Raw genomic sequence first — 12,123 nt, forward strand, 5'->3', positions numbered from 1 at the left:
CCGTTTCCTTAGAATGCTGCAGGGATTTCCACAGGCCCGTTGTTGGCGTTAGCATCAGCTCCATTCCACTGATCAGAAGTCAGTGGGATTGTTCCCTCATGTTTTGATTATAGCAGAGAATCGGATCATAGCAATATTTGTAACCACACCAATTTTGATCAGAACAAGTTAATGGGAACAAGTGGTGCCAGGCCCTCGCACGCTTGTAGCTTATTTTAGCATCGATCCAGCTGATGTCTATGCATGTGCTGGTGTTAGTATATCAATAGCCTCTATATATGTGCCAAGTTGGCGTAAATGAAACAAAATTGACGTTTTCTAGACATTGAAATGTCGAGCATTTATAAGTAATGGGAGAAGGAAAAAAGATGTAAAAATTATGCAAAATCTGACTTTGACCTACTTTTCCTAAATTGTAATCCCATGTACTCTGGGTCACTGTCAATCTATAAACCAAATTTGGTATGAGTTCAACCATAGTTTTGCTGTTAGTGTGTTATACCCTCCAGTATCCTGGTGCGCCTTTCAGGCACACTTTGCACTTCGTTTTAAAAGCTTCATATTATTTTTCACAATTTAAGATAAGGTTAGAATTCAAAAGTTGTTCATTTTGCATGATCTTTAAAATTCTGGCCACCAACTAAAATGTGCACATTGTAAACAAAAGAAAATTACAAGACTAGCATCTGTTTCCCAAGTGTGCCTGAAACACACTATTTCTTCCATTTGATATGTATGATTAGGGCTGACCTTGATTTACAAAAATAAAATCTGGGTGACAGATGCTAGCATTTTGGAACATTCAACCTAGTGCCAAAAATAATTATGCAAATTAACCAATGTTGGAGTTAATCATTGACATATGCCAGGCTGCAAAAATCAAATAATATGTGATCCACTTTAATGTAGTAGATTGAAAAAAAATTTTTTTTTGTGTTTTTTGCATTTAAAAAAAGGTTTGTTTACATTACAAGACAGCATTAAAGGGTTAAAAAATGTGACAATTATTGAGTATTTGGTATTTTTATTTACGGCTCAAGTTGATTGAAATAGAAAAAAGTCTAAAAGAATTAAAAAACAACTGTATGAATTTTTTTTTAACATTATTCCACAAGTGTGCCAAAAAGGCACACTTGGTGCTTAGTAAGGGCTTTGCTGGATGGGATACCGGAGGGTCAAACAACAAACAACAAACAAACCGAACCAAAAACAATACCCCTTACCTTCCTTTGGGGGGGCGGAGCCATTATTATCATTTTTAGCAGCTGTAAATGCTGTTACCAAAAGTAAAATGCTATCATTAGCGTCACACATCAACTAAATATTTAGTAGATTGAAGAAACATGGCATCACTGATTGGTTTCTGAATGCTTTTTACAGTCAGTGCAATTTGGTCATGAAATGACTATATTTGGGCAAAATGGGCGAGCTTACAGGTGTGTGAGGGGTCATGCTAGCTTACTGACTATGTAAAGCAGTAACTGCGTCAAGCTGCAGAGTTGGGAGTGGAAATCTATTACAAAAAAAAAAAAGCATACGTCTCGTCCCTGCAGCACTCTATTCGTAAACGTAAAACGGTTCAAAACCCCGAGGAAGCCCGTTATCGCCATTTGACACGACAGGACGAGCTGCAAACGGTCTCCAGATCTGTTTCTTCTCTCACGGAATACGTTCCAGGAAGCTAACTTACCGCTGGTGAATATGAATCTCCAGGGTACCATGTTGTATAAATTGCAATTTACTAGAATGTTCATATGAGATTATAAGATAATATTAAGGGCAATGAATATGATATTGTATCTTTATCGAGGGTTACAAATAAAGTTCCCATGGAAAAGATTGAAACCTGTATTGTGTGCTTCTTGTGAATCAAACATGATAAAAGAGTAACTACAGAAACAGTTTTGCTGTGAAAAGTTTATTGCTCTTCATTTTGTATACAGGGATGCAAGCAAATATACTGTTTTTTTTTTTTCTTTACAATACTAAAGCAAGTCAGTGGCCAAGCAACATGGAAGCTTCTGTCAGGTGTCTTTTTTTTTTTTTAATGTATGTTTTTTTTTTTTGTTTTTTTTTTAAAACTTTTTTCATTAGGGATAATTATGTCAAACCCCACCAGAATACAAAAGGCCTGTAGGTATTCTGTAGAAGACAGAAAAGAAACAATACCTGCTTTACCATATACTCAAATCCACTGGCGTTACTACATAACCACAGAACCCAGTGAACAAGTGCAACGCTTTATAAGTACCAGGAAAAAAAAAAACAAAGGAATATTTGGTCAAACAACACTGTGAGACTTTACAGGAGGACGGCACATTTTTACACGTGTTGAAATAGACGACTATTGACCAAAAACTGAAGCCTTTAAGATGTTTGAGACTTAGCTGGGGTATTAAAAGCGGGCTCTGGTACAAGTCTGATATACGCAGTTATTCACAGTAAAGATCCAGATATTACATTTTCCTATTCACAAGTGCTAAAAATTGACATATTCGCTTCGTAATCGTACTTTAAGGAAAACTGATTTAAGAAAATCATGGCTTTCTGAAGTGGTTCCTTCACTTGCAGCACTTCTTTTTTTTTTAAAGAGTGATTAGTAGAAAAATGTCCGTGTTCCAATGGTAGTGCTGGAGTGTTTTGGGCAAAAAAAACAGAAAGCCCCAATCTATTAGAAAGGAATGTCAGTATAAAATACAATAAAAAGCTTAACAGAAAACACAAAAATAAATAAATGGATTGGAAAAGGTGAATTTTCTTAAAAACAAACGTAGTTAACCACAAAATAGAGATGAAGTTTACATAGATTAATCTATTCTTTTTGTTAAAGCACTTAGGTGGGAACTCTATTAATATCTCATTGTCTTTCTGGGTAATAAAACATTGTAAAAATGGGCAAATTTGTATAAAAAGTACAAAAAGCTGAAATAAGGCACGTTTCTGCCAGTCTAAAGCCAATAAGACCAAAGGGTTTTTGAAGACGTTAACTTCTCTGCATTATGTCATTCTGTGGTTAAATATTCCAAATAGTGAAAAGAAACATATATAGCTATATATATAAAGTTTTTCAAAGGAATGACAACCATTTCTACACACATTTTTCTAAGCTCAAGCAAACTGTGACAAATGTGAAAGAAACTAAAGGTGCAAAAGTGAGATTTTTTTTTCATATTTACATCAAAGATGAACTGATTACACATACACTTGATTTGTGGTTTGTTTCTTCTCCCACTCTGCTGACAAAATATGCAGACGTCAACTTGTCTCTGTCAGTACAGTTGCATTTAGGATATTTACATATTGGCCGTACTAAGCAATCCAATTCACCTTGTAGTTCCTTTCATTTTTTCCAGTAATACAAACATAGACTCCAAAACGTATACAATGATTGTCAAAATGTGTCTTCAAGTCGAGGTGGTATTAACACTGATATTGCATAAAGTGTGGTTTAAAGCTCTGTAATCATGCGTTTCCTTTAACAAAGTCCTTCATGTGTTTGTACTTCGTGTGCATCATCGTCCAACAGGACAAAGACTATGTCAAAAAAGCACCTTGTGTTGGATCGTGGGTTTGACGACATGAGAACGTCGTTGCAGCGAAGTGAAGACTTTAAACTGGAGATCAACATGTGACGTGGTCTTTGGATGGAGGTCAAAGGTCGACCCCGCTGTGCGATAAACAGAAGCGGACTGTGGCACTGGACTGAAGCTGGATTTGGAAGCGGCTCCTTCTTTGGTTTGGTCTTTCTACGGGTGCTTTGGTTCCGTGGCTCTCACCAGTGCTCCAGGTGAAGGTCCATGGCAGAGTTCAGTTAATATCTGTGACATCCAGGAACTCGGTGTTAAAGATGCTGGGGCCGCTGGGCGGAGCCAACGCTGAACGCCATGGCCGAGCTGGGCGGCGTCAGGTCCAGCCACTCCATCGTCTCCCATGGCGTCTCGCTGAAGGTCATACTGACCATACGCCCTGCACCTCGGGGACGGCCGACACTTTGGCGCCGACGGGCGACAGTGAGGCGTCCATCAGATCCCTGTTGGCCAGAAGTTTGTCCTGTAGGGAGGGGGTGGGGGTGGCGATGGTGGCCGTGGGGGCTGCTGTACCCTTCGCCGTCTCGGTTCCCTTCGTCTTCCTGGTTGCCGTCCTCGGTGGCCATTTAAGAAAGGCCACCTCCCCTCCTCGGCCGACGGGACTGCTTAGCAGAGTTTCCAGGTGGCCGTCTGCGATGTGATTGGCCGAGTGGTCGTAGGGGAGCTGGGTGGGGGACGGGTGCTCGTAGTGGCGGTGGAACCTCGGGACGAGGAGTCCGGGACACCCTGGGGACACAGTAATGTGAGGGACAACTTTGGTTACACAGGACCTCTCCTTGTCTTCTCTGGCGTTAGCTGGCATCTCTTTGAAGAGAAAGAGGAGAGGAGGGGGGTCACAGAGGTTCAGGGTCCGAGCAGCATAGGGTGGGTTCACACTACAGGACTCTAGACCAGTCAGCTCAGCATGCATCAGTCCACTAATCAGCTACCGTGGATTTCATCTTACCTCCGCTCTCTATCAGCACGTCCAACAGTTCGTCCATCTGCTGACTTCTGCTCAGCTTGCTGTAACGGTGAGAAAAAGCTGATTAACACACAAGAACTGTCTTCATCATCGAAACCTTCTGTCTTTTTTTAATGAATTCAAGGTTCAGTCTGTAAACTTCAAGCGGCATCTACTGGTCAGTGTCCACCTTACACACCAAAATACTGCCCCCCTCCAGACTAGGGTGGTCCAAACAAATTTTTTTTAAGATACTCTGGATTAGAACCTGCATGTGGTTCCATATCTGGACAAATTACTTCAGTCCAAATTTATGCAAATTAATTAATATTTAGAGTTGCAACAAGACACGAGAAGATTGCTTCTATAAACTATAACAGAACTAGCCAAATGAATAAGCATATTAGAATAATTTGTATTTTATCCTCAAAATCAAACTGCAACTCGCATAAAAATGTTACTAGAAAAGTCCAGCAAACCACTGTTGCTTTATTAGAAATTACAAAAAATGTTCCTGTGTTCTTGACAACTTGGAGCCAATACTGTTTGTGATCTTCATTTTTGTTCGGCTACAGTCGAAGTCTTGAATAAGCTCCGCCCCTCTTTCAGCAACATCATTGACAACTTTTCTGGAATGCACAGTTTTATCATCCTTCATCAGCCCAGTCTTCTGGAGGAATTCTGAACATGTTTGTGGCAGATCCAAAGTTTCAAACAAACGCATGGTGCTGGTGGTGACAAAACCACTGATCTGCTTCCCTTCATAATCTGATGGATTAAGGGCATCCCAAACGCTTTAGTGGAACCGAAAGAACCTTCATTTTCCATCATGTTGTGAACCATCAGCTGCTTCTGCTCTGGTGTCACACTGGAGTCCCAGAATGCCAGGCCAACCAGTTCTTCACTCCAGTACCACAGATGTCGGCAGCCTTACTTCATACATATTTTGCTAGATGCTACTTTTACTGCTGCGTCTCTTAGCAGGTCAGCTCGGCTATGCTGAAAATGAACAATTAGTCCATTTCTAGGAAAATTCAGGCAACTTGTGCAACCTCTAAAACATCTCCTTTTTCTTCCAAATTTTTTCCTAAATCATCTTTTGAACGCCAAAACCTAATGCAGGGTTCTAATTGAGGTTATCTGAAACTTTATTTTTTACCAGGATTGTTGGACCACCCTAGTGTGGCCACTTAAAACAAAGGCCCGTGTTAGAACCGGTGTTTAGTTCGTCTGTTCTGGACTTTTGTTTAAGGCAATAAAACTCAACTCTAACTACAGAAGGTACAACGCACGATAAAACAGTAAAAGGAAGACGTCTCCTTAGTGTTGTATCAAAAACACGGTGGATTCGTCCAAAGAACACGATCACAGATACATTTTATTTATACAGTTAGATCCCTCTAAATTTACAACACTGAACCTTTATATAAAATGTTTTAACATGACAAGATTCAAGCTCTGAAGCAGTAAAGTTACAAACGTGCAGAACAGGGAACCAGTCATACAAACACATCTTGGAACCAGATAACCTCGGAAAAGTAACTGCAGTTTTCCTTCCTCTTCTACAGTCCAATGAAGATGAATAACGGCATCGGACATTTATATGACCCTAATTCAGCAACATTTCAACTATTAAAACAATTATTTCTCTAAAAACATGAACATAGTTGACCTGGGATGTTCATGTGCCTCCTGTTGCTGTATTGCCTCAATACTGGGTTTGCAACATTAGGTAGATAGCTTGGAGGTCCTTTTCAACTTCTTTTTTTTTTTTTCCCCAGAATCGTCTTAGCAGTAAAGATAGACTGATGCATTAGCTGGGAAATAAATTGATTTTTTTTTTCAATATCGGCCATTAGCTTTAATTTTTTTTTTTTTTTGAAAGCTGATATTTGATCAGTGGTAAAAATGTTATGAGATATTAGATCAGGCACGTGTGTGGGCAGCACTTGAAGTTCAGAAAATGTTAAAAGAGTACTATGCGAATGCGTGTTAATAATTTTATTTATTTTGCTGCACAAAAATCTTAATATTTGGAGTGTTTCAATTGTATTTTAAGGTCAATGTGCCTTAAATATCGGCCTCAAAAGTGAGCTGTAGACATCGGACATTGCCTGACCAAATTTTTAAATATCGGCATCGGCCTTAGAAAAACCCATATCGGCTGACCTCTAGTTAGAAGGTTAGTAATAATTTCTGTTAGCATTTTATGGAACAATTTGCCCTTAAAAGTTTCTGAGAACAGATTTTTTGCAGCTTTTGGCTAGCTAATTTAAGTTCATTATTTCTAAGGTAGATCAGGTGTGCTAAAGCTGGCTAACTTTTTGGGAAAAAAAATTAGCAGTTGTTTCTACCATTTTCAAGAAGTTGTCCTCAAAATGCAAGATTTTTATGGAACAATTTTCCCTTAAAAGTTCCTGAGAACAGATTTTGCAGCTTTTGTCTTCCTCATTTAAGTTCATTATTTCTAAAGGTAGTTAGATCAGGTGTTTCTAATACAAGCTAGCTAAGTTTTGGAAAAAAAAAAAAAAAAAAAAAGTAGCAGTTGTTTCTACCATTTTCAAGAAGTTCTCCTCAAAATGCAAGGTTTTTATGGAGCAATTTCCCTTAAAAGTTCCCGAGAACAGATTTTTGCAGCTTTTGTCTTACTCATTTAAGTTCATTATTTCTAACGGTAATTACATCAGGTGTGCTAATATAAGCTAGCTAACTTTTTGGGGAAAAAAAAGTACCAGTCGTTTCCACCATTTTCAAGAAGTTGTTCTAAAAATGGAAGGTTTTTATGGAATAATTGTCTCTTAAAAGTTCCTGAAAACATTTTTTTGCAGCTTTTGTCTTGCTCATTTAAGTTCATTATTTTTGATATTGTTACATCAGGTGTGCTAATATAAGCTAGCTAACTTAAAAAAAAAAAAAAAAAAATTAGCAGTCGTTTCTACCATTTTCAAGAAGTTCTCCTCAAAATGCAAGGTTTTTATGTAACAATTTTCCCTTAAAAGTTCCTGAAAACAAATTTTTGTAGCTTTTGTCTTACTCATTTAAGTTCATTATTTCTAAGGTTGTTACATCAGCTGTGCTAATATAAGCTAGCTAACTTTTGGGGGGGAAAAAAAAAGAAAAAAGTAGAAGTTGTTTCTACCATTTTCAAGAAGTTGTTGCCAAAATGCAAAATTTTTATGGAACAATTTTCCCTTAAAAGTTCCTGAGAACAGATTTTTGCAGCTTTTGTCTTACTCAATTTCATTATTTCTAAGGTTGTTACATCAGGTGTGCTAAATAAACTAGCTAATTTTTTTGAAAAAAAAAAAAAAGTAGCAGTTGTTTCTACCATTTTCAAGAAGTTCTCCTCAAAATGCAAGGTTTTTATGGAGCAATTTTCCCTTAAAGTTCCCGAGAACAGATTTTTGCAGCTTTTGCCTTGCTCATTTAAGAGAATTATTTTTGAGGTTGTTACATCAGGTTTGCTAATATAAGCTAGCTAACTTTTATGAAAAAAAAAAAAAAAAAGTTGCAGTTGTTTCTACCATTTTCAAGAAGTTCTCTTCAAAATGCAAGGTTTTTACAGAACAATTTTCCCTTAAAATTTCCTGAGAACAGATTTTTGCAGCTTTTGTCTTACTCAGTAAAGTTCGTTATTTCTAAGGTAGTTAGATCCGGTGTGCTAATATAAGCTAGCTACCTTTTTGAAAAAAAAAAAAAAATTAGCAGCTGTTAAGTTGTCCTCAAAATACAAGGTTTTTATGGAACAATTTTCCTGTAAAAGTTCCTGAAAACCAATTTTTGTAGCTTTTGTCTTGCTCATTTAAGTTCATTATTTCTAAGATCATTAACATCAGTTGTGTTAATGTAGACTAGCTTTTGAGAGAATAAAAGTAGCAGTCGTTTCTACCATTTTCAAGAAGTTCTCCTCAAAATACAAGGTTTTTATGGAACAATTTTCCCTTAAAAGTTCCTGAAAACAGATTTTTACAGCTTTTGTCTTGCTCATTTAAGTTAATTATTTTTGAGGTTGTTACATCAAGTCTGCTAATATAAGATAGCTAACTTTAAAAAAAAAAAAAAAAAAAAAAAAAAGTAGTTGTTTCTACCATTTTCAAGAAGTTCTCCTCAAACTGCGAGGTTTCCATCTGCTTTCAAGAAACATTTGTAGAACTGAAATACATACATGGGAAGTCAGTGCAAAAGCGATGGATGAAGCATGAAGTGTGACACAAGTAATGGGTTTAAAGTGACAAAAAAAAAGAGAAACTAGAGAGAGAAAATGGAATTAGAGCAACGCCGATAGTTAAAATAATATCTCTGGCCAGCTGATACCTAGTAAATTTGAGCGCGGGTTTGAGTTTACCTGCTTGACTGCATCTTCATAGCATGGGGGCTGTCTTAAGTCAGATGCAGCTGAATCTGAGCTACTGAAGGCCGGGGTAGAGACCTGGCACTTTAGGCCAGCATGTCGAGGAGAGGACAATACTGACATCTACATGAAAAAATAGGCGAGAAGTGACATTAGCGCACCAATTAGAATAGGACGCTCTTAAACGTGGATGTAGTGTAGATAACAAGCAGAAAGAACGACCAATTAGGCCTCGATTCAGGACTACGCTCATCACATCGGACATTTAATGGGTTGGCGTTGAGTTTTTGAAGGAAAGGTCAACGTGAAGGAATGTGTGATAACTGTCAAAGAGTGAAAATATGACAAGAGTGACAATGGACGTCATAACAGAAGATGGTCAGAGACGAATGGGAAAGAAAAAAACTTTACGTGAATGTGAGGTGAATCAGACTAACAGCACGACAACGGCATGATCGTCACTGTCGGCGGTGTGTACCTTGGGGGTCATGTTGGGGTTCTCGCTCTTGGCTGAAGCTGTGTGGTTAAGGCCACAGTCGGCGGAGCTGGGGAAGACTCCCTGAAGGCTTCTTTGGTCAGAGGGGTAAGAACAGTTGACCAGCTGCCCACCGCTCTTCTGCTGCATCTGGACGTAAACAAAGGGAAAATGTCAGCAAAATCCACCATAAAAAACATGAACAACGACATTGTAACATCCAAACACAATTAAAATACTCATGAAAAAGCTAGTTTCTGGTTTTTACTTTTGTCTTTGTTACTTGGGTATAATTTGTTATGACGATGAGTAGAATATGAGTCATTAAATAATGTGTAAAAAGGAAATGATGAACTCCTTAACTTTGAGAACACCTAATAAACAACTTCCATCCAATGGTTCCCTTATGTGTTTAAAGGGGTTTCAAGACTTTTTTCGAAAATTCATCAAATGCCTCTGGTGGTCAGTTGGTAAGGCTACAGTATGTGCTCCAAAAATGGTCATTCTGGAAACATGATGATATTTGAATAAAAAGTGCTCAAGATTATTACTGAGGGACATCCAATGGTTCCTTCAGGTGTTTAAAGGTGTTTCACGACTTTATTTCAAAATCCATCAGAGACCTCTGGTGGTCAGTTGGTAAGGCTATAGTATGTGCTCCAAAAATGGACATTCTGGACACATTTTAAAATTTGAATAAAAAGTACTCTAGATTATTACTGAGGTCAATCAAATACTACCCTGAGGTGTTTCAAGGTGTTTTAAGACTTTATTCTAAAAAAAAAAAAAAATTCATTAAAAGCCTCTGGTGGTCAGTTGGTAAGGCTATAGTATGTGCTCCAAAAATGGTCATTTTGGACACATTTTCAAATTTGAATAAAAAGTACTCTAGATTATTACTGAGGTCAATCAAATACTACCCTGAGGTGTTTCAAGGTGTTTTAAGACTTTATTCTAAAAAAAAAAAAATCATTAAAAGCGTCTTGTGGTCAGTTGGTAAGGCTATAGTATGTGCTCCAAAAATGGTCATTCTGGACAAATGATTACATTTGAATAAAAAGTGCTCTAGATTATTACTGAGGTCAATCAAGTAGTTCCCTGAGGTGTTTAAAGGTATTTGAAGACTTTATTCTAAAAAAAAAAAAAAAATTCATTAAAAGCCTCTGGTGGTCAGTTGGTAAGGCTATAGTATGTGCTCCAAAAATGGTCATTTTGAAAATATCATAAAATTTGGAGAAAAAGTGCTCTACATCATCATTGAGGGCGTTCCAATGGTTCCCTGAGGTTTTAAAAGTGTTTCAAGATTTATTCTAAAAAAAAACAGAATCAAAACCTTTTGGTGGTCAGTTGGTAAGTTGGTATGTGCTCCAAAAATGGTCATTCTGGAAACATTTTCAAATTTCAATAAAAAGTGCTCTACCTCATCACTGAGGGCATTCTAATTGTTCCCTGAGGTTTTAAAGGTGTTTCAAGACTTTATTCTGAAAAAAAAAAAAAAAAAAATCATTTAAATCATCTCTTGGTCAGTTGGTAAGGCTATAGTATGTGCTCCAAAAATGGTCATTTTGGACACATCATAAAATTTGGAGAAAAAGTGTTCTCCATCATCACTGAGGACGTTCCAATGGTTCACTGATGTTTTTAAATGTATTTCAAGAATTTATTCTAAAAAAAAAAAAAATAATAATTAAAACCTTCTGGTGGTCAGTTGATAAGGCTATAGTATGTGCTCCAAAAACGGCCATTCTGGACACATTTTCAAATTTGAATAAAAAGTGCTCTAGATTATTACTGTGGTCAATCAAGTAGTTCCCCTGAGGTTTTTAAAGGTGTTTCAGGACTTTATTCTGAAAAAAAAAAAAAAAAAAAAAATCATTTAAAACATCTTGTGGTCAGTTGGTAAGGCTATAGTATGTGCTCCAAAAATGGTCATTTTGGACACATTCTCAGATTTGGAGAAAAAGTGTTTTAGATCATCACTGAGGGCGTTCCAATGGTTCCTTAACGTTGTTAAAAGTGTTTCAAGACTTTATTCAAAAAAAAAAAAAAAATTTAAAACTTCTGGTGGTCAGTTGGTAAGGCTATACTATGTGCTCCAAAAACGGTCATTTTGGACACATTTTCAAATTTGAATAAAAAATGCTCCAGATTATTACTGGGGTCAATCAAGTAGTTCCCTGAGGTGTTTAAAGGTTTTTCAAGACTTTATTCTGAAAAAAAAAAAAAAAAAAAAATCATTAAAAGCTTCTGTTGGTCAGTTTTAAGGCTATAATATGTGCTCCAAAAATGGTCATTTTGGACACATCATAAAATTTGGAGAAAAAGTGTTCTCCATCATCACTGAGGACGTTCCAATGGTTCACTGATGTTTTTAAATGTATTTCAAGAATTTATTCTAAAAAAAATTAAAAAAAAATAATTAAAACCTTCTGGTGGTCAGTTGATGAGGCTATAGTATGTGCTCCAAAAACGGCCATTCTGGACACATTTTCAAATTTGAATAAAAAGTGCTCTAGATTATTTCTGGGGTCAATCAAGTAGTTCCCTGAGGTTTTTAAAGGTGTTTCAGGACTTTATTCTGAAAAAAAAAAAAAAAAAAAAAAAAATCATTTAAAACATCTTGTGGTCAGTTGGTAAGGCTATAGTATGTGCACCAAAGATGGTCATTTTGGACACATTCTCAGATTTGGAGAAAAAGTGTTCTAGATCATCACTGAGGGCGTTCCAATGGTCCCCTGAGGTTTTAAAGTGTTTCAAGACTTTATTC

The 12,123-nt window shown here is 37.0% G+C and overlaps 1 protein-coding gene, 1 long non-coding RNA gene and 1 pseudogene across 6 annotated transcripts in view; 2 read left to right on the top strand and 1 right to left on the bottom strand.

The window, feature by feature from the left end:
• LOC115410094 (uncharacterized) overlaps nucleotides 1–1,672 on the top strand; it is a 4,627-nt gene extending 2,955 nt beyond the window's left edge. Inside the window, exons 2-3 of the long non-coding RNA XR_003934052.1 lie at nucleotides 1,430–1,436; nucleotides 1,498–1,672. This is a non-coding gene — a long non-coding RNA (uncharacterized LOC115410094). The remainder of the gene's footprint in view (nucleotides 1–1,429; nucleotides 1,437–1,497) is intronic.
• The window catches only part of LOC115410092 (myocardin-like), a 466,879-nt gene that overhangs the window by 294,036 nt on the left and 160,720 nt on the right, over nucleotides 1–12,123 (top strand). The window lies entirely within an intron of this gene.
• Nucleotides 3,773–12,123, bottom strand: part of LOC115410093 (myocardin-like) — an 87,114-nt pseudogene continuing 78,763 nt past the window's right edge.

Source organism: Sphaeramia orbicularis, chromosome 19 (genome assembly GCF_902148855.1).
Source record: "Sphaeramia orbicularis chromosome 19, fSphaOr1.1, whole genome shotgun sequence".
NCBI lineage: Eukaryota > Metazoa > Chordata > Actinopteri > Kurtiformes > Apogonidae > Sphaeramia > Sphaeramia orbicularis.